Raw genomic sequence first — 23,862 nt, 5'->3', positions numbered from 1 at the left:
TCTCCGTGACAGTCTACCTGCTAATTTCTTTTAGAGAAAAGAGTGGATGAGGTCAGACTCCATTCCCCTGCTTCCTCCTTCTCTGCTATTTTTTGCAGTTAACCCAGCATCTGTAATTAATCTGATAGTCACTGCCTCCATCTTCTCCCCCTCTCTTTTCTGCACCCTTGGAGAGGTTTGGAAGGCAAGCAAGCTAAACATGAGCATGCAGGTAGCTGAGTTCACCCTATATGTCAAAGCACTTTTTTCCACCGAATATAAAAACAGTGTGTAGACTGAAACTCTGCAAGGTAAAGAAGACCCTTGAGCCTCTAAAAGTAAACTCATCAGTTAGAGCATTTGAAAAGCCTGAATGTCTGATGTCAGACCTAATATTAACACTTCAGCCCGCATTCTGGGCTCGTTCATTAATTAATTGTGAAGCAGAATTGGAACCATCAGCCCAAACCTTTAAAATCCTCCACCTTAGGATGGAAAGCACAAACATCTGCCCCAATCCTTGCAGCATTACTGACTCCTGAGCTTGCAGCGAGTTTGGGAGGCCTCAGCCCAGCCCCCTGCAGACGAGAGTCCACATCGCAGAGCTGCAACACGTAATGCAACATAATTTTCCCCAATTAGTTGTCTCTCTTCAGGAAAGGCCTGAGGCAGATGCAGCAGACAGATCCCTAGAGAGAGCGGTCCGTCTAGGTAGGCTTGAGATCACTAGCAGATCAGTGAGACTGTGTGTGTGTGTGCGTGTGTATAAAAAGCAGGAACGGGGAGACCTCACAGTGCAGCCACTCTTCGATATTCCCAGCTCTCACACAAGGACCAAACATCAGAAATTCACATTATTATGCAGGACAAATTAAACTCAAATAGCAGTCGTTTAAAAATTTCTTCCTATTTGCCACAGAACCAAACAGAGGAGTTAAAAAAAAAAAAATCCCAGCCACCCCCCCAAAAAAAATTGCAAAAAGACTCCTTTCATTTCAGCACTTTCACAAACTCTTCGTTGTTGTTAGTGTCACAGCATAGTCTAAGGTTGGGTTTAGGGTTTAAGCTTTTTTTGTAACAGGCTGACTGAGGAGGGCCCGAGGCTGGCAGCAGCCTGCAGTGGAGCAACACCCTCAGCACGGGCACCCTCTCCCCGTTACACACTGCTGCACCCAAGGCAATCTGCTCCTCGTCCTGTCCCAGGTCTCATGTCTGTAAGAACAGGGTGGAACTGATCCACATGGGTGGGCTACCCCGTGGTGTTGTTAGCCCCGAGCAGTGAACATCCACATGGTTCTTTGAACATAGAACTGCCGCTCAACCGTCATTCAACCAAAACCACTTTCTGTTCTTCATGGACGGTTTTGATGACTTCTGTCAGATTTCTCAGTATCCAAAGCTGCAAAGGAGACTCTCATCGCACAAAGACCAGCAAAGTCAATGACAACATTTCCACTGCATTTGGCCAACTGGATCATTGGCTCAGTGCTGCAGTGCTATGCCCTGCCTGCTCTTACACCAGGCTCCTGTTAGACAAGTTAGAGGAGTGGGGAGAAGTAGAGAACACATGAAAGAAGAAAATTCATGGAGATCAGAGCCATCAGATACTGACCTAGGTTCTCTGCCGTGGTGGCTTCACTGATTTCAGAGAGGTTAACTTTGTGTTAGAGAAGACGACTGCACGATGGAGGGATCTGGCACACAGCATGGTGATGGACCCAGGTGGCTGGAAGCTGCTGTTTGCCCCAGTCCTAGGGGACAACAAGGTGTCCTCAAACAGAGTGTCCCTGGGAATAAAAAGTCTGGTGCCTATTCCTAAACAAAAGCCTGGCATTTCATGCAGAAAGAACAACAAAATAGAAAGAAGAACAGAACACTGCCCTGGCAGGAAGAGTTGGGAAAGCAGGGTAGTTTTCAGACTGATAGCGCACGCACAGAGAAAAAAATCCGTTTGTCAAGTAAAGGTACTGGGTAGAATCAAAGCTGAGGACAAGATGGGGTAAGTGTGTGCGGGAGTGTGGAAGCAGTGGCATTTGGCACGGATGTCTTAAAAAATTGCTCAGGTTGTTTAGGGACAGTTATGCAGTGCTTTATGGCTTTGGCTCAGCTGTTCTATTGCACAAGTGACAGCTAAAGGCTCTGAAAAACGGGAAGAATGGAAAAGTGAAAGGTGGGGAAGCTTCAAGTTTTATGTCAGACCAATGTCAGGCTGGAGAAGAGAGAGGGATGATGTAATAGGAGGGGGAGAGAGGGAGAAAGGAGGTTAATGGGTAACTGTAAAATTTCAAATGCAGTATTTTATTACAGTATTGAAACTGATGCTTACAGTTTAACAATAGGACTGGCATGGAATAGCTTAGTGGTGTGAGCCAGCAGTGCCAGGAGGATTTGTGACTTCTTTTTTTTGCTTTTTTAATATTGTAGAAGGCAAGCCTCAGTCTTGTTTGGGTTGACAAGCCTCAAGCCTGGTAAACTGGAGTATGCATGGAAATGCTAGCCACTGGAAATCTGCCTGGGCTTACCGCTCCAGGGGAGGAAGCCAGGGCTGTTGGGTATTTTACTGGAGCCTGTTGTTTCCTTCAGATGCGAAAGAAGAAAAGTGGCAGAGGAAGCAGAAGCAGAGCTACCTGTGGTCAGCCATAGACTCCTCAGGAAGAGACTCCCGCTGGAGATGCCTCTTTGAGAGCAGGGAGTCTTCTCCAGGCTGCCCCTAGCCCATCTGCAAATGAGAGAGATGCTGCCAGAAAAGCCTTGTGAGCCCAGACAGGGTGGAGCTGGGCTCTTTATGAATCTGGTTTGTGGCCCAGAGCATTGTACAATAATAAGCAGCTTGGGTGGTCGTGGGAGGCTTTCCGCAGTTTCAGACACAAAGATTGCAATTATTTCCTGTGCTGATGGTCAGCCCTGGGTCTGTAATCATGTCAATCCACCTATGCCCAAAGACTTCAGAGATGCTTGATGCCAGGGTGACTCTGTAGGTAGGATTACATGGCAGATGTTGCACAGGGAGAGCTAGTAGGGAACCGCAGAGGGGTTGAAAAAGCCCAAAGACGAGCGAAGCAGGTCAGTGTATCAGGAACATGGGCTTGAAAACGGGCTCAGAGTATTCCTGCTTGTACACATTACTGCATGAGGTAAAACAGACTGTGAGGGTAATCTTGCATCAAACATTTTCGTTGCTTCTGAGTTATAAGTAAAGCCACCAGCCATCGTCCCACTGGCATGGAGCAGCAATGAGTCACATTTCAGTGTCTCCTCTAGGCCCAGCCCGCAGCAAGTAAATACCCTGTGCCCCTCAGAGGGACCCGCACAAGAAAGTACTGACATCCCCACTCTGCTGCATGCAAGGCAGGGAACTGTAAACAGAAGATCCTTAAGCCTAAGAAAGCAAAGAGATTAATTCAATAAATAAAGCGCTTGAGACAAGGAGTTAAAATTCCCAGAAAAATTAAGAATTTTACTCTAGTGAATTTGAGAAGCATTCACAAAGCAAAGCATCACTTTATCTCCTATTGCTTGTCACAAGGTACATTAATGTACACATTTCTTTTTCAGTAGGAAGATTGTTTGCCAGCACCTCTATGACCTAGATGAACCCTAAGGAGGCAAAGCAGGAGCCTTGTCTCTCCTTTCCCTGCTCTTGCAGAGGAGACACAATCCTTAGGTTAAGTTCCAGCCAGCTTCCCTGTCCCCAACGCAACCAGCTCATCAAAGAAGCTCATCAGCTCCGGAACGCAACAAGCCAACAGGGAAACTCTTTAGCTGCCTCTGCTGCAGCCTGCTTTGATCTGTTTATAACTTAAAAAATAGGCAAATACACGGAAACATAAGTCCCATGCCATCGCGACCACTGTTTCTGGGACGAGTGAGAGAGCTTTTGGCACAGTGGGGTAACAGACAAATGCCCCGAGCTAACGTACTTAATGAAAAGAAGGTAAAAAATGATCAGAAAAGAGGTGTGGGACCTGGGCCACCTTACAGAGATGGCAGAGGGAGGTTCTCCAAGCCTCTGGCATGGGGATGTCCATGCACTGTGTATACAGAGAGGCAGATACAGTTTGTAATGACTGGCAGAAGGAAATCACTGCACAAGGTTGTGTCTGCTTGCCACAGATCTGAACATTAACACAGCATTTCCTGGATACCCACTGGAAATTTAAACTCTTTAAGTATTAAAATTTTATCTTTGCACAACCAGCAACACATTTCTAGTGGATCTGTACATACGCAAGCAGAGAAAGTGGCTCCTGCATTCCCTTTCCCTTGCAGGAGATGCCAGAGCCTTTTATCAGTGAGGGGGTGAAAGGCTGTGGCTCATGCTCTGAACCAAAAACCAAACTCCTTCGCCCTTTGTGCAAGGGCCGAATCCTGCTTGGAGGAAAGAGGCTCCTTTAGACTGCTTTCATTCAAAAGCAGTGCCACGTGGAGGAATGTGCATGCGCACCAACCTCTCCTTTGGTCCTGGGAACATAAACCACACGTCCCCTGGCCCCTGGTGCATCCCACACCTGAGGCTGGGTCCTGGGCCTCCAGGTGAGGTGACTGTTTTGCAGCAGTCCCGAAGCCCCAAGACCCCTCCTGTGCCATGGGCAGCGCTGTCCCCTCCCTGCTGCTGGAGGCAGCGAGAGGTGACGTTCTGCAGAGCAGCTTGCCATTCTCCAGTTTCCCTTAGTGACCAAGCTACATATGTTCAGAAAACTGAATTTATGTCGGCAGCTCGTTGTTTCCAGCCAGAAGATTCAGTCTGATTTGTATATAGCTCTGCATAAATTCCTCGTTAACCTTTACAACCATCTGGAGCGAGAGTCACTCCTCATATCACAGCGGACCGCAGCAATGGCAACAAGCGTAACCGAAACCGCCAGGCTTTACGAGGCCGTGCCAGGCATCTCATCTAGAGCTGGAGGAGGAGGGCGAAGTGGAAAACCACCTCTGTGGGGTCCCTGGCCAACACCCACCTCGGTGGTCATCCCACCCAGCCCAGCCCAGCGGGAAGCAGAGCCCCGAGCGAAACTCCTGGCAGTGCCTTCCCTAGAGGCAAGGGGCTGTTATTGTTCTTCTGCCTCCGTAGCACAAACCCTCTACCTTCTGTCGCTCTGTTTAAGAACAGGCAGCCGCTTAATGCGAGGCTGCTGAGCCTCCGACGGCAGCCGTGTGCTTAATGCTTCAATTTCCACATTTTATTTTATATGTAATTTAAAGCCCATGGTGCCTTAATTGTAAAATAGGCCTTATTAAAATAATAGTTCGAGAAGCAGTGGGGTACCCTGTGCAGCAGAATGAAGCTTTCTACCTTAAATGCTGTTTACAAGGATTTAAAAGGGAGATGCAACCAAAATAGAGCTGTAGAGACGTTTCCAATGTGAGCGATGGACCGAAGACCACTGGATAATTAAGCCACTTTCCTTTTCTTTCTCCTCACCCCACCATGTTATTGCTTGCTCTCTTTAGATATCCAGAGCGCACCCTTCGCTGCACTTATGATTGATGATGCAGTACGGATACTTCGGTACCGGTAAGCAGCATGGGGTTTTGATTAATGATGTTGGTGGCACTCCCAGAAGACCAATGGCAAATAATACTGTTATCAGAAAACAACTAACATGACTAGGAAACCAGCAGGGTCCTACAAGTTTGGAGAAGTCTTTCTTGTCTAAAATCACCCTTTTGCTCTCCACACCCTACTTTCTGTAGACAACACTGGGGAGATGAATGGTGTGTTCACGGAACTCTGAACTGCCTTTAAACTCCCTACTTCTTGGCCCATGCAAGGGACAGCTGTGGTCCCAGTGTGAGTTAGGGCTCCCTCAGGGCTCCTGTGATTTAGGTCGTGCCTCGGGTCTCCCAGGTAATTAATGAGGAGGCTGTGATCAACCACTTTGTCCCACCTGATCTTCCTGGAGGATGGTGGTCTAGAGCAGGCTGGCACAGCAACCTAAGGCAGGGGCATTTGCCCTGCCCTGGCTACCCCAACCAGCCTTGCCTGAACGGCACGCCGTGCTGTCGGAGGAGCAGAAAGGATATAGGGTAACTTGCAACATCCTGCTTACCAGCACAAAAACTGCCCATTGAGTTTGGCTCCACAGTTTCATTTCTTCCTCTGCTTCGTGTGCTGCAGACGTGTGGAGGCTTGGGAAGGTTTTCTTTTTCCCCCCTCCGCTTTCTGCGTTGCACCCGCTTCCTCTCGAGTCTGCAAGGCTTGGCAGGGTTTCGTTGCCCGCTCAAAGGGCATGTGCATTCTTCCTGCTAGACTTCAGTCGGACACTTCTACTCTCCTAGACTGAAGGATGAAACAGGAGGCGCAGTGCCCTGGGGTTTGCATGCTGTGGCTTCTGAAGCCTGTCTTGCTGCCAGCACGAGCAGTCAGTGCTCGTGCTGTAGAGCTGGGTGACTGCACTTCTGTGCTCACAGCAGCCCTACTGACAGTTCTCCTGGTGATGAAAAGCCCCTAAGAACAAACCAAAACCAAACAGAAACCAGCTGCAGCTCTGTGGACGTACTTCAGCAACATCAGCAGATTGATCTTATGGGGGAGCTGTTGCTGCCTGGGCTTGGAGGCCCTCTCAGCTCCTGGACTTTTGGGCATCTTCACCACTGTGGACCTCCTTGTGTTGCCAATGAAGTGCAGATCCACACACTAGTAGGGTGAGGCTGCCCAGAATCCATGCCATAGACACATCTGCACGCTGTCTGCACTGGAGCAACAGCAAGCAGGGAGCCCGCTTGTCCCCTGCCCTCCCACTAGCCCAACGAAGCTGTGTGCAGCACTCTGACACCTATTGCAAGGGAGCACAGACACTGCTTATGCTGGAGATGCTGGTGGGCAACACTCCAAAGAGCACAAACCATGCTGGGCTGGTGTCCATGCTCTGAACCAACACCATCGCCAGCACGGTCTGGGCCCCTGTGCTTTCAAAGCCCTGGAGATGATGGCTGGAGCTCTCGTACAGCCTGGGCTGCTCATGGGGTTCTGCACACCTTAGAAAAAACAGCAGCAGGGCCAGACTCCACCCTGCCAAGAAAGCCCCGTCTGGGGTACCATGCGCTGCCAGGAGATGTAAGGAGGCACGGGCAGCTGGCTTACAGCCGCTTGCTACCTGGCAGTGCAGGGTTCAGAGGAAGAGGTGCGAGTGCCAACGGTCTCAGTGCAGGTCTTGGGATTGAGGTGACAGGGAGAGGCATGTGGAGCCGCATGGCACGCTGTGATTTTGGGTACTGTGAGTGCACGGCTACACAGCCGCCCCCCTCCACCTGCACGCTGCCCACAAAACACGTTCCAAAGGGTCTCTTCCAACCTTCCAAACCCATCGGCAGATTCACAAAGCTATTTGAAAAAAAAAAACCAAAAACAACCTCCAGGAGAAATATTTTCCTTTTTTCATCCTCTAACAGCAACATTTCCCCTCCCAGCATTCACACTGGCCGGAGGCCCATGGCTGGATTATTTAGTCTGACTCCTGAAGAAGGAACAGATTTATAATTTCAATTCTCATGAAAGGCAGGGCTAGAACTTTATCAAACTTTGTATTATTGGAAAGACGACATTCCCAGAAAGGATCCAAGCTAATTGCCTTTAAAGCTGTGAAATCTTTACTGTATAAAGAAGTTACTTTACGCTGTCTTTCAGATGCATTTATAATGCCTTAGTGCTTTTATTCATCATTTGCACCTTGACAGAGAGCTAAGACCCCACAAATTTCAAGGAGGAATTTTTAAAACAGTCTTAATAATTTCCAAAATATGAACAAAAAAATTAAAAATACATTTTAAAATTCAAACATTTCTGAGGGGTGTGCTTTAACCTCTTATAGGATGTCTGTGCAGTACCTGCTCAAAAATCTGGGCAAAGCCTCATCCTTTGCCAGGGGGTTGCAGATCAGACATGCTGGGGTCTGTAATGAAAGCTGCTAATGAGGTAGTCCAGACCCCCCCACCATTTCCCACCAGCAGCCACCTACAGCAAGGAGGAGTCGAAGGGCCTGAAGGCACAGATCTGTGGCAGAGGGGATGTTTATCGCTGATATATCACTTTCCCTCCCACCAATGCACTCTGGAGGCTGGTATAAAACTCCTAATGCACTCGCCCCTTGAAAGAGCCTGGCAGCTGGCTTCAGTGACCAAGGGATCAGGGTCAACTGACAATAAGTTTAACATCAGAAGTCAGCAAATACATACCCACATGATATTTACTGCACATCTCCAGGCAAGGATCCTGGTAAATTACTGAGAAAATAATTTTTTTTCTTAGAATATAACATGTCATTTGTAGAAAATGAAACGTTTTCCAAATATATTTGACCTTATTAAAAAATTCTATTTTAGTGAATGTTTCAGATTTTGTATTAATATTTTTATCATGCTTATGTCCCAATTCACTAATGAAGCCTGAATATGATTAAGCTGTTCTTAAAGGGAAAATATAACAGAAACACCAAATGAGTCCATTCTGAACTCTGCAAATTGGTAGCAGATTCTTATTTTTAACATCTTCCATAAAATGGCTGTTTTGGAGGAAGAGAAAAGAATGATTTTTCTTCGACATACTCTGGCCAAGTTTTACTGTAAAACAATATAGCATCACTATAATATACCTGGGATCCAAAATAAATGTGTCTGCCTTGCAATATCTCTGCAGGAATTATCAGTAATACTATATGTTCCAGTTTCAGATGGTTCTAATCAATCTTTTAGTATCTTACATGTCTGCCTATTAAGCTAGAGATGATCACTTGGACTCTGAACTCTTTCTTTGTAAAATCATCTTGAGTAATATTAAATCATGTTGTTGGAGCCCTGGAATTTCTGGAGTTCATCAACATTTGCCCTCATTTTTCACATGGCAAAGTTAAGGAAATATCTGGTAACATTTTAATTCCACGTTATTCAATGTGTCTTGTATAGGTGTGGTGCAATCGAGTTCCATACAGGGAAGGCTGATTTGAAGTCCTGGCAGAGCGATTAGCTGATTCCCAAAAGATATGGATATAAATTTCTCCTAGGCACATCTGCCCTGTCTGCTTTTAATTTTGAAACACCGGCTTCAATTTAGAAACTGTACTGTAAGCTCTCCCTTTTGTGAACAAGAATGACATAATTTGCTGAGCAAAGACCCAGAGCCAAGGTTTTTTTGTCTTAAGTAATCAATGAGTAGTAACCAACAGACAAATGTTCCTTCGCTAATTCTCTTCTGCCTTCGCAGGTTATTGCACCGCATGGATCACATCTTAACGGAGAGACTGGGCTGCACAGCCCTCCCCCTCCTTTCCAGAGCCACAGAGATCACCTCCTCTCACATTCTTGATCAGCATCCCTGTGGCAACAGCAGCAGCGGATCACATGGAAAAGTAATATTAGGAAAGTATTTAATATATTTATAGCTGTCTTTTAATGACATTTACCAGCTGGAAAGGAGGAGGCCTGCCAGCACCGAGTGATCAATCAGCTTTGAGAAACTCCAGCAAGTGCTCTCGAGACCACCAGCAAGCCTTCCTCCAGCCCTGGCTCCATATTCTCCTGTTAGGCTGCAGATCCTTGGGGCAAATCAGCCTGACAGAGCATGTTTGCCTGGCCCTTATCACAGTGGGACCTTGAATTTAGCCCTGGGCTGAGGCTGATGCAACGTACAAATAAATATCACTAATTCTTAGATCAGGCCTTCGAAATTTCTGTTCTACATCAGCCAGGCAATCTGTGAGCATGGGACTCATTATGAACCGCCCATATAATAAATTTAGTGTGCCAATCAGTTTTTCCAGAGGGCAAGAAGAGAGGCTACTGAACCCTGTTGCTTAGCCACTGTCCGCAGCAGACCTTCAGATCTCTGCTTACAACAAAATGCCATCAGACAGAAGTCCTGGCCATTGTAGGAGGAGTTACCTGCACCTAGAAAATTGCAAAGATCAACCCATATGGAAAAGATCATGATTGAAAGGTCCAAGTAAAGCAATTTTCTGCTTCCCAAAAGATGTGGATATAAATAGAACAGTGCCTGAAAATGAGCAGGCAGAAATAAAATAGGAATGCAAACAGAAAGCAAGTCTTCTACAGCAAATAAAAGTTTTACTATTTTTGTCCCCACATGGAGTGTACCAGACCCACCGGGCAATGCAAATCCTTTCTCTACCCTACTGCCCCAGTTCCCGTGACATGTATGTGAGGCTGGGCACAATCACTTTGTGCTGTAAGGTTGAGCCATTATTCTGCCTAATGTCAGTCTGACCCAGAGAGTAGTAATTGAGCAGAATCGCGTGTTCCCGTGACTGCATTGTCCCTGGGAAGCTGTGCCCCACCGCTGCAATCCTGAGTGTCCATGTACGCTCCTGAAGTGGGTCCCTCAGGAGACACTCCAAAGTCGCTCTCTGAGCATCCTGGCAACCTTTTGTTTTAACATCAAGGGGTCTTCAGCCATCTTATCTGTTACTCTAATTGCTCTGACAAGCTGTGGAAATACACGTCATTTAATGTGTAAACCTATAAAATAATCATTTGCTGTCTGTGCACTTGATGCTCAGAATCCGCTGAAATTTCATGTGGGAAAGCTCTACTGAGCATGAAGGAATGACCTTTTCATTTCCCCCCCTTTCTGTGAAAGGGAATTTTACAGCTACTGTAGGAGTTCATGTCTCTTGGACTTCAAGTGTCCATCACTATGTTCTATTCCCCTCCCTCCCTGTACAGATTGTATCTAAAATATTTTAGGTCTTGTTTATACTCATTACAGTTTGAAGTTTTGAGTTTAATTTCTTTTGATAGCGGATTTGAAATTCACATACGGAATAAAGGGTTGCAAAATGCTCACCATGTACAAGACAGGTAATGACAGCAAGGAGGCTGGAGACTGCTTTACCAACTCTCTGCACTAATATTATTTAAGCAATAGAACTCAAAAATCCCATCCTCTTGTAATTGCATAACCTTGAATGGAGACAGCAGGAGGCCAACAGAAATCTGTAATGGCAAAAGCTGCAGGATGGAACACCTGAGAAATAAGTCCCCTGCAAAAGAAATCCCAGAAACACACCTGTAGATAGAAGCAGTTGAAAGCTGCTGAAAAAAATTCTAGTGGTTTTGAAAAAATATTTCTCAAAGATGCAGGGTTTGTTTCCTCCTTTTTAAAAAAATGCATTTCAGCTAACTGAAAAGCTAAAAACCCGAGTGGGGACAGTCCTTTTGGGTTTGTTTAGCAATTTTATTTCAGCTTCCATGGTTTGGTCTTACACTGAAAGAAATATTTGGCTAAATTGTAAAAAAATAAAATCCCTAAAACCCGACTAGAAAAATTAATCTGATCAAAGTCCACTTCAGTTCCTCTTGTGGAAGTAGATGCACATACCCTTAGGAAAGGTGCTGCACTGTGATGCTCTTTCAAGAAACTGGCAGCACAGTATAGCTGCTGCCTTCTCAGAAAGCTTTACCTGTAGACAGTTTACTAACAGGTTTTCAGAGCCCCCATTAGGAATCTTTTGCAGAATACTTGGACAATGCCCATAGCTAAAATGAAGCTAAAATATCTTTTCCTATATGGTGGCCTTAAAATGTCAAACAGTAGTTTTACAACAAAGTTATTAATTTTGTGCAAAAGGAGTTGCAGAAACAAAACAACAAGATTGAGTGCAAAGCCTAATGCCTTAATGCAATCCTGCCGTACAGAGGGGAGAGAGCTGGGGGGGGAGGTGGTATTTTAGCAAATATCACTTCGGCTTTCAAATTTAGCACACTTTACAGAAGAGAAAAGAGGCTCTCGGACAGAGTGAATGTCATCACGCGTTTTGGGGTCAGGTGTTTTCCTTCTTTAATTCAGACTAATAAGCTTTCAGAAACACTGATCCACTTCCACCACTGGTGCTCTGTTGCTTCTGTTCAAACTTGTGTAAGGAAATCTGTAATCAGACTGATTAACTAACAAACTACTTCAGGACTTAAGGAGTCCTAGAGAAACAGCAAGATGAATTTCTCTGAACTGCTGAAGCAACTCCAGAGGAAACGTAAATGATGAATATGTAGAGATGACAATATGGGTAATGAGAGCATCTACAATGGCATTATGCAAGGGCTGTCATTTTCCCTCTGTTTGTACAGCGCCTGCAATCAGGGGACTTGACCCAGCTGACTTCCTCGAGAAACTACTGCAATCCAAATAACAAATAAAAATAATGGGATTAAATCTGAATACGTGATATAAGCCATCATGCCGCAGGGCATATCCAACCCACCAGCTGCCTGAGGGGAAGGTAGGGAGGAAGAAGTTTTCCCCATAGGCAGGTCATCCCGTGGCTACTGTCCCTGAGGTTTCTTGGATTCTTCTCTGAAATGTCTTGCCTCGTACTCTTCACTGTGAGCGACAGGATACTGAACTAGATGGACAAGCAATCTGATCCACCATGGCAATTCTTATGATCCCACAGAGATGCTATGAATAATTCATATTTGCTGCAAAAAATCCCCCACACTTCATGCAAGTTAACCGGTGTCTCCAAGAGAAAAGATCATATAACCTCCTTATAACTGTGTCATCATCACTATTTACATGTGTATTTGACAGATTATGGGTGCCTCCCTGCATCAGCTGTTAAAATGAGACATAATTAAAATTACAACTTATCTTTGATAGGTTTAGCTGTCAAAGGGCCCAGTCACAGAAAGACTTAACCAGACTCTTTGGTGGGTCAGCAATGGCACTGGAACACTTCTGAAAACATGTCTCAAGGTCTCACTCCTGAGCTAGTTTTGGAGAATTGTGTGTAGAGCAAGGTCCAATAGGGAATTTCCAGTCTCCAAAGTAAAAAGTAGTGAATACAGTAAAGATTTAATGACTTCAGGACTTTGGTAAGGACCAGACTAAGTCCCTCTTGAAAAGCAATAAATAAAGTATAAGAATTAGCTGTAGGAAAACACACAGGAAAATACAGGAGGAAGAAAAACATTGTGTGCTTCATGTCCTTGAGGAATGGACACCCACAAAGAAGGAATCTGGTCCATATTCAAGGATATCTTGTAAAGACAAATATTTCCCTACAATATACACATTTATATGCAGACACAGGATTACGTGCACATACAGACTCTATTTCTTCACTTGCAAGGAGCTGAAATTTGATATAAAGTCAGAATGTCGATGAAAAGAATAAGAAAATGTTGTAAAGGTAGTTAATGGAAAATGTCTATGTTGGAATAATGCAATTAGTCCCTGCAGAGTATTACAGGTGAGGGCAAAATGTTACATAGTGACAAAGGAGGAGAAGGAACAAATACATGGGAATTTTCCCCTTTTTCTTGAGAACAGCAAGTCTCAGCCTAGGCAGGAGCAAAGGAGGCTGGTGCAAGGAGTGCTTGCCTCTGCTTGCAAACAGGGACCAAATGAAGAGTCAGAAATTTTAAAAGACTACTTACTTTCCTCCTGCATTCAAAGCAGGGCATGTGAGGATCTCATTGCAGGTCAATGGGAACTGCATAGGAGTATGGCACAAGCTCAGATTTTGGCCCTCGGTCTTTGAGGACTGTAAAATAACAGTTCTTACTCTCTATGCCAGCCGCTTCGTAGCGTTTCTTTCAGTGTATTACATCACCAGTCTCTAGCTCAATTAGGCTATTGGATATTTATTGCCATTTTCCTTATTCAAGCCTGAACGATCTGGCCTTCTTCCACTGAAGTTTAGATACTGTCACTGACTTCAGATGAATCATAATCCAGTCGCCCACCTAAACTTCCCAAATAAACGTGCATGCTCACAAACTACAGGAGAAAAAAAAATACCTTAGGGGGTTGTAAGCGAAAGTCCTCAGAATAAATGAAGGATGGCTTACATTCAGAGATGACCTCAGTGAGTCTGCGCCTGCCTGGGTATGCAACACGTCAGTAGCATATATTCAAGACAGATGAAGAGCTTAGGAAGTATAGAAACATAGATTCAGATGTGTCAGCTAGTATGCATAAAAACAGCTGCTTAAAAATAATGTTTAGAGTTTGCCTTTACGCAATGACAGGAAAGGAATTCAGTGTCAAAGTTGCATGAGCATTAAGCCACATGTGTTATTTTACTCCAAAGCACACTGTTCTCTGATCCTTAATTCTTATGATGCCTTCTTGAACTACAAAACCATCCATACAGACCTCTCCACACTACCTACCAATAACAAATGGATTTGCTGAGCTAATGACCCTGCCATTTAGGCTGGCCTGCATATAACATCCAAAAAAAACCTCAAGACGAATCCAAGACAAACTGAAACCTTACTGTGAAAAATACTCGTGTTATTTTTACTATTACCCAGTCCTTCCAGCCACACAATACTGATGACTCGATCTGAAGTGCTATGAGTCAGTCAAACACAACCCTCAATAACCATCACACCAATCTGTGCAATCCAGGCAGTGTGATTTAGACAGTTGCCGCTGCCTGGACTACAAGCTCTTTGGGGATGCATTTTCTGCTGGGGCTTGTGAGAGACTGAACATACTGTCAGCAGTTAAACAATATATCTGTATCATCACCATATAAAAAATACAGCCAAAAATCTGTTCACACAGAGATTGTTGCTTTAATTGTCACTTGGATGCTCCTAACCACTTTCTCTCCAGCTGAGAATAAAGCTGCACCGTCCTTACAGCTCTGTGCCTCTGTTTCCCTCCCTTACTTTGAGCATGCATCTACTTGGACTCTATGAGCAGCAGAGGTGCGATTTGCTCTGATGTTTGGTGCTTCCAAGAGTTGTCCTTTCTCAGGTGTAATATTGCTAAATCCATTTATAAAGCAGTTCCCGCTTGTTGGAACCTTGTTCCTTCACTTTGTGGAAGCTAAAGAGGACCTTTGAAGGTTAGCCACAGTGTAGCTACCAGAGAGCCAATGTGAACCAACAGAAAATAGACTGGGGGACAAATAATTTTGAGTGCATTCAAAATTGACCCATAGTGATGGAAACTCTCAGCTGGATTGTTGAACTGCTAGCTAAGAAAAAAATCATATACGTTTATTGTAGTTCATTTCAAGGTTGTGAGTTACAGGTGTTCTGATCTTTCTGCTTTCGTAAGTTGGTTCAATATTTAGCATATGCTGGCAGCATTTTTTCCCCTAAGTCAATGGAATAAAAATCAACTCTTTTCTATGTAAAATCACAGGCTGGAATGGAGGAGCTTACTGCAGTATTCCAGGCTAGATAGCTACTTTTGTCTCTTTCCCTGTTTCTTGCTTAAGAAAACAGTAAAAAGAAAGGAAGACCGAAAAAAGAACTACATGAAAGAAAAAAGTAGATAAATGGAAGAGGAAATCTTAATAAGGTTCTTTTTTCTTCTCCTATTTTTTTGGAAACTGCTGTATTAAAGTCATACATAGGTTTCAAAGAAAATCGTATGTCGGTGGAATGGTGAGCCCACCTGACAACGCATGCTAACAGAATTGTAAATGTAAAGGGTAATGCTTGTCACTTCCTGACAGCTCTAAATGGCCTTTTAGTTCAGTACGCAGAGCTGTCATAAAAAAACATAAAAATGCATATGCAGACAGCTGAAACTGCAATGCACATCATTATCTGCAAATGGTATAAGTATCCTGAACAAAGGGCCTTCCAGTTTAAGGACAAGCATAAGACATTTTTCTGCCTCTAGCCTTAAAACAAAGTGCTGTCAAGAAAACAAGATTCTCAGTGCCAGAACTGAGGATTTTCTGTCAGTCAGCAAGGTGCTACATTTGTACATATTTTTCTGACCCCAAATATGAGAAGAGCATCCTTAACAGATGTGTATTTAACTTCTGGCAGATACATCTGTTTCTTCTGTGTTTTTTATTTTTTTGTATATTTTTTTTCTCTCCCTCAAATACACTGCAGAGAAGAACACTTTTGTTGTGTACTTACTAGTTCCTTCTATCCTGGCTTTTCCTCCTTACGTGTTTAAAGTATCCACGTGGTGTCTTCACCATTATTGTGCCAAGGCATTGGGGAACTTCAGGGACTAGTGTTAACCCAGTATGGGAACTATGCAAAAAAGCTGAACTCCAATCTGTCGATGTTCATGACTACTGCACTAGTCTGTTCAGTTGTGGTTTAAAAATTTTCAAAGTTGCAAGTTCATTTCCAGTGCAGTTTTAATACACACAAAAAAGTAATGAAAACTTAGCGAAGACACTAACATACCCAAGCAGTCTTAAGAATAAACCTGTTCCCTGCACAACTCTGCAAAGTATTAGTGAACATAAGCACCATGGTGTGCAGTGGCTGCTCACTAACTGCTTTACTCTGATTTAGGCAGTCCCCAGCTCTCCTGTGTTACCATATGTGCTGACAGTTCTACTCATGACATCTCTCCAGGTGAAGGCTGGTGGACCTTAGGCTGCATGATAGGATTTAAGGATCAGGAAGAAAAGGAACCTAGTGTCCATGGTGAACACTCTGGTCCGAGGGCAAACTGGCATGAACAAGTACTTCCACACTAATCATTAGAGTTCAACTCATGAATGCACAAAAGAGCAGTAAGACAGCAGTTGGATTTCTTTCCTTTTTTTCTTCCCAAACCTCTAATCCAAACCTCATCTACACTGATGCCACTCAAAAGTATCCGTTGCACCGTACAGACCCACGACTTCAACCTTCAATAGTAGCTAAACCATCCTCTTCCAGCAAATAACCTGCACAAATATTCATTTACCAACACAATCAATAGACCAGGTGTGGAATATGGATAAACAGCAAGTATATGAACAACAAACCCAAATTTTCCTAGTTGCTAGATGTCTGAAGGCATCTCTCTAAAATCTCACCTTGGCCCCACTTTCAGTTATACTCCCATGCTCATTATATTGCATAAAACCCCTTTTTCTGCAGATTTGTGTCTCTCTCAGATTTCCAACATTTACTTGCATTGCTTTTCATGCTACTCCCCCAGTCCAGGGTTCAGGCAGCACTTTAGGATCTGTGTATGCAGCAAACGATAATTATTCTGGCCAGGACAGTACACAACAGATCTTTGATATATTTTGTCAGTACCTTGAATTATCCACCAAAAGTCTCATTCCAATGCTCTCTGCTTGCAGCATGATGTATGGGAATATGAATCAAAGATATTTGGGATTTCAGAACTTCTGAGATCATAGAGGCAAAATATGTCAGTCCACAAGAGAAGTAAGGGAATAAAAGTCACATATAAAAATTGTCTATTCATCTCATGGCTTATATTTACAAAGTGCTGTGTTTGAATCTGTAAATTTTCCAGTGCGAAATTGCCCTGAACAGTTGCTTAATGGCATCTTAATTTTCCTTTAATTAATCACCTTTAGAATTCCTAGCTGTTTCTCCATTAAAATCCACATTTATCATATGTATAATCTTCATTCCTTTCTTCCAAAATTGCCCAAAGAAACCATCAAAGGATAAGGCTGCAATTCTAAAAATTCAATTCTTTTGTATCTGCAATAAAACAATAGGGGAATACACAGTCACGTTGGAAATATATAGGTTTTGTCTGAGATTTTAAAAGATATGTAGTAATTCTGGCTGCCTCTCCCTTCTTGGTGCTGTTTGACACATCTGAGGATATCTAAATCTGAAGTTTGGTTCCTGTCTCAATAACTCATCCTAATCCAAGCTCAAGAAAAATTACATCTTAATGCTCACTCAACAGTCTTGCTTCCGAAGCTGCCTCTACAGACAACTAAATAACTGAAAACAACTCTGCAGTACGTCCTCCCCAGAGTCAAAGCTTGCACATGTGCTTAAAAAAAAAAAAAAGCTTTGCAGACTATGTGTAAAAGCCCCATCTGGTGATGCCTGACATAACAGTATGTTTCCACCTAATTACAGTACACTTAAAAAGTACACTGTGCATTATTGACACAAAAAGAAGTGAATGTGTCTGTCTGCTAATAAATTACACTGGACAGAAGAAAAATGTTTCCAGCCCCAATGGAGTGAGCTGATGAACCAGACTTCCTACAGGAGTAAGAGAGGAAGGGGATAGGAACAGCCAGAGTTTTAGGATGGAGATCTGAGAGAGATGCACAACATGTGAGTTTGGAGACCAAAGTGACCTACACCACTACAAAAAAAGTAGAGACTAAGCAAAAGTATTTTTGTTTCCTTGCACGTCTGGCCTTAATGACATGTGTCCTTTCCTGCACAATGGGTGCTTCATCTAGCAATTCTTTTTTGAGCATGGCTTTTGTACTGTCATGTTTAAAAAGTGACACTATCAAATGCAGCAGTGAGAATCCTGGGCTAATACCTGCAGTTGAGCTACACCAGACAAAATACAAAAATATTTTAACCACAGTGATATGGAGCTGGATTTGAACACGCATCTTCCAGACAAAAGCTTCTATATCCCGTTACCATGACCTGTGCCAGCCAGGCCTCCCTCTCAATCTGTTCGCTTTAAATTTACAAGGAAGGAAACAACAAGAAAGAAGGACATTCTTTTATTACATTTTTTCAAATAAAATGTCTGTGCTTTCTCTGGATGGTTCCAGCCCGATTTATACAAGGTGAATTTGACCTTCAAGAGGCAGAACATCTGGGAATGACAATTAAAGCCATCTGCACCCAAGGCAAGCAGGTTGCTTGCTATCCACTCCATTCTGTCACTTTCAGAACATGGAGGAGGGGGGGTAATCTCAAGACAGCCATCCCTTTTTTATTGACTGTCTCCTGTGCTTTTAGAGATGTGAAAATACACAGAGCCTGACTGCACTCCTTCCCAAGGAGGCTCACCGAGGACAGCATGAAAACTATGGCAGGGCTCTTGATTTGTGATTCAGGTTCTGCAGGGATGGTACTACCCGGACCCAGATTTTCCTTCATATTTAACCTAGCCTCTATACATCTCACCAGTCGTGACTTGGCCTGTCTGAATTTAGGCTCTCACATCTAATTTATGTGGCTGAATGGCTTGCGCATTTTTTTTACTGGTCATCCAAGTCCAACAGGAGTCAAAGGAAACATCATCAAACCTGGGGGTACCATTAAAGCTCCTGGGGGTACTGCTTTAAGCTCAAGCTCTATCCAAGAAGGCTGAAAATGTTGAAGGTATTTTGGAACACTGGGAAAAATCCGAACCACCATTCTCTGTAGGACCTCAGGGCAACTGAACATTCGCTAGACCCTGCAAATTGTCAAATGTTTGCTGCAATAGGGTAACTTATAATCCCCTAAAACTCAGTTTTGAGGGGGTTTTATTGTTGTTTAAACCAAATACTGTTAAGGCCTATCATGCTGATTACTGCTGTCCTAGTTCTTCCTTGTAGTCTTCCACTCGCCTGCACCATCCCATTTCTCATTTCATACTTTGCTGGTGAGCTCGTTAGGACAGGAGGATTTCGCTAGCAGAGCAGGTTTTCTGTGTCTGGCCTGAGAAGCTAGAGCAATGCACGTGACACAAGTACTTATGGTGCTAGCTGTGTCATGTAGAATTTTGCACAGAAGGATCATATTCAGTTTTGGACAGGCAGTACAGTGTTAATGACTTATTTGGATAGGCAGACCTGTTTGGAATTTCAAAAGTAAAGGAAAATAAAAAAGCCAGAGGATGGGAAAAAACCCGGCTAACTCAGAACTGGAATCTTTTCTGTGGTATTTGAGTATTATTATTTTGATTTTCTCTTTGCATAATTTTTTTGAGCCTACTTAAGAGCTCCCTGTGTGCCACCTATCGGTCCAACCCACGCTCAGTTCTTCTGCAGACAAAGACAGTGGTGGAAGGGTCGTGCAGGGCCAGAAAACGGGAGGTGGGAGTCCAGAGATCATGTATGGCAAAGCTGTCCAGAAAACAGGGAAAGGAAGTGGGGTTTTTTTTCAAAAGGCAGTAACACCCCCTGTTTCAAACTATGGGTGTGACTCAGATAAACCAGAAACATGAAATTACACCAGCAGAAAGATATTTTGGAAAATATTCCACACCATGGATGGCATGTTCAAGTATTTTGCCTTTGGAGATTTAACCCTGCCTTCTTTGAGTGAGAAACCAGACACTTCGAGAATTAACTGAGATTATATTGACAGGTCTAGATTCCACAACAATTCCCCTTGTATATGTCCCGTAAACACCTTTCTTTCCAGTGTCAGTCATACACTCATTTTCTACCACAATAATTCTTTGCTAAGATCCCATTCCTGTAATAGAAAGAGAAAAAAAATGACTGACACCTCAAACAATATTTGATAGTCTAACAACAATTTCTAACTTCAAAGACTATCAACATAAAAGTTGAAGACTTTTTCTACAAAACCAAGCCATTGGGAAATCATTTTCCATCTGACATCAATTCCCCAGCTACTAGAATGAAGGCTTTAACTAAAAGTATAACTTTTACTAGAGGTTCTTTAACATTTCCATCTATGCTAAGAGAAAGTATGTACGTAGTCAGGTTATATTGTGTCAAAATTCGAGAATGGGTTGTAAGAGAGATAACCCGTCAGATTAAAGAGGAGAATGGCCTTCATGGCCAGCTGATAAGCGCTCAGATACATGACTGAGTTACTGTGGTTTAACAGTTTGGGAGACAGGACTATTTGGCTGATTAACCCCAAATCTTTACAAACACAAAAACACAAGAGGTACAACCAAGAACATTCCCAACCCCCAAAATTATTGTCCTAAAGGAAGGGAATGGATTTTTCAGACTGAGTCATTACAGCAAATCACTCCTAATGAACCACTGGAGGAATCAATGGATGCAGGTCTACAAATCATGTATTCGAGATGCAGTGTTGGCAAGCAAAGATCTGTAAGGTTTGATGATGGGCCATTTTCCCTTCCCAGAAACGCTGGCTAAACCCCACAAAGTCTTCTGTAACTGTCTATTTTTTAAAAACCTGCTTTCATTTCCAGCTGAAGATGAGATTACATGTCTAAGACATCAAGTTGTGACCTTGTGCTGAATTAAATGGGTGAGCATGTTAAAAGGATTGTAAATGTATCTGGACCTTTTTTTCTCACCATCTGTTTCATACTTGATATCTTGATAGATAGTTCAGCTTACTACCCACCACTAACGTCATCTCTCTGCTGAAGCCTTGTTATTTGAAATATGGGGTCTCTCCTTTGTATAGCAGTGACTAAGTACATTGGAACCCACTTAAATTTGTTTTGAATGCATTAAATTGGTAACATGCAGTTTCTAAGTTACATAGTAAAAGTTTAAATTATTAAACCAATTTAATGTATGAACCAGGCACTCTCTATGACTGAGAACAGTCAGGTTTTCCAGTGAAACATTCGCCTGGTAGTTAGCATTGTGCAGAGCTATGCAGATGCTTTTGCCAGGAGAAAGTGAAATAATTGATGCCGCTAAAAATGACCTTGATCTTAAAGTCATTACCTCATTCCTTGAAATATCTGAAAATACAATGACAGAAGCAAGGGCCTGAGTAACTACTGTGACTTTTACTTTGTCCTGAGTACCAGTGTGACATGGGTACATGCCAACAGTAAATCATTTTCCTGGAACACACGACAGTAAAAAGTTGGGGTCAAGTTTTCAAGCTGGCTTTTCTTTTTTTGTGTGTCTGTTCATTTTGTGTCTCTGCAGACTTTACATGACGTCCTCCTGTCTGCCTACATCTATTTTATAGATTAATAGTACCTGTAACTACTCATCTGAAAGGTAAAATAATGGCAAGGGTGATGAAACCACAAGCTCCGTGACATAGGAGGGTGACTCATGGGGTCAGGAATGAATTCCTGCTTTTCACCACTGACAGAGCCTTGCATTACTACCAAAGCACTACGCGTGGCGAAGCAGTGACACCACACACCTGGAGATGCACAGAACTCCAAAAGGTCTGCAGAGTTTGTCTGCTTCCCAGGAAGAAAGGTAGATTTCCAAGCTTCCATGGGACTGCTTATACCACACAGCAGGTCTCTGGGGTGCTTCATGCCAACTGATCCAGAGCCCAGTAAAGGCAAATAAAATCTTTTTGGTTAACAGGTTTTCATCTGGGTTGCCAAGGTCACTTGTACCTGTCAGAGATGCACTGAAGTGAGGGGTGGCAGGATCAGAGTCCCTCCTGTGGCTCCCCACAGGAGTAGGGCCACCCTTTCTAACAGTGCAAGACAATCTCTGCAACCTCTGGTCTTCCCTGAGATACCAAGAAAGGCAACTTGTGCCTTGTTGAGGTAAGAAAACAACAGTTTCCCACCCAAAGTGTGGGATCATGGTCACGCCTACAAACCATGTTAGCTAAAGAATTTTCTGCCTTTTCTCTTTGAACAAGAGCACGCATAGAGAAGCTGGAAATACACTGGCCCAAAGAAGAGAGTGAAGGCATTTTAAATGTACTGAACTAAAGTTGCGCAACAAACAGAACTGCGACCAAACACCACCTGCTAAGCAGGCAGAGACTTGATTTATGCAGCAAAATGTCACACCATGTCATTTTGGTGCAGCCAGCTGTCACAGGCGAAGCACTCTGCATCTAAAGATGACAGGTTACGGAAGGAGCTCATGGCTTGGGAGGAACCTGAGAATCACATCGATGACTTTACCTTTGAGAGGGGCTTTTTCAAAAACAGTGCAAGAACCAGAGCTAAAGTCAGGCTACTGCTTGTGCAACAAACTCACAGGCCATGGTCTTAAGGAGTGGAAGCCAGGAAGCTCTAGTGGTTTTTGTGGAATTTCACCACCTGCAAGACAGCCCACAGCTCTGAGAGGCAATGTGCTATTGGCAACTCATAGTTTTGTCTTTTCATCTCCGATCTTTTCAAATCTTCCCTTCCTGTGATCTGCCACGGCTATCGCTGAGAAGGAACATACCCACAACAGCGGAGACGTAAAACTTTGAGCTGTCATTCTCCAATGATACAGAAATGTATTTTCCCCAAATTTATCAGTTAAATACACATTAAGGTGTTAGAAACACCTACTTATGTTACAAAAGATGGCTAAGTGTTGACAGGATACCTATATCCTGTGCACCCCATGCAGTCAAACTTGATTTCTTATAAACCCTGCCTGGATTCATTTTCATTGAATTTTATGTAAGAAGCATCTCTAACAGTAGCAGCAGGAACTCACCGAAGAACCAGAGGTTCTTCTTCACAAACCACAGTCCAGATCTTTCAGCTCAAACTCAGGTTTGAACACAGATCTGGATTTACTCAGACTTCAATTTGGAATCAAATTTTATAATCAGTTCTTCATTGTTTAAATCAACGTTGCTGATATAATGCATCAGAGAACCTATCCCCTTGATGGAGGGTTTTTAAAAGCTGTATTTTATGGCTATGTCATCACCAGGCATTTGTGGATTTAAAACATTTGTGAAATAGGATTTTCTGGTAAAATCTTGTGTGGTCCATTAAACATACAATACACAGCAGAGGAAATACTTGATTATGCTTACACACTTTTCGCTGTTTCTGGTAATATTCCAAATGAATACAGCGTTGCCATGTGGTTATCAGTTCCTAAGATGGCTTCTGAAGTTTTGTAATTCTACAGTTCTGCCTTACTGTTGACAAGTTACCTTTCTGTTACAAGTTACATTAGCTTAGAGCTGGCCACTGCAGATATTTTATATTTGCCCATGATATTACCATTAAAGCAAATTTCCCAGGAATTCCATGCAAAGGCCTTAAACATACTGCATATTTGTATGCTTTTGCAGCACTCCCATATGTATATTTTGTTTGCTTGTGTGCTGTGTACAAAGCGCATGTGGAATCTGTAAGCATAACAGGATCATTAACTGAAAAATTAATCGTGCTCATGTAGATTGTGTGAGTTTGCACTACTAGTTTTAATAGAACTCAGCACAATGTCTACATAATTTAATGCTTTTCTTCAAATCTCAGTACAGGAATCCAACAGCTCTCAGCTGGCAGCAGTGAAAGTGTCATTTTCTAAGGATGTGTACAAATAAAATGAGGATGACCACAGTACATGTATAAAGTGATATACA

The sequence above is a fragment of the Opisthocomus hoazin genome, chromosome 22, assembly GCF_030867145.1.
Source record: "Opisthocomus hoazin isolate bOpiHoa1 chromosome 22, bOpiHoa1.hap1, whole genome shotgun sequence".
Taxonomy (NCBI): Eukaryota; Metazoa; Chordata; class Aves; order Opisthocomiformes; family Opisthocomidae; genus Opisthocomus; species Opisthocomus hoazin.
This window is presented reverse-complemented; position numbering follows the sequence as displayed.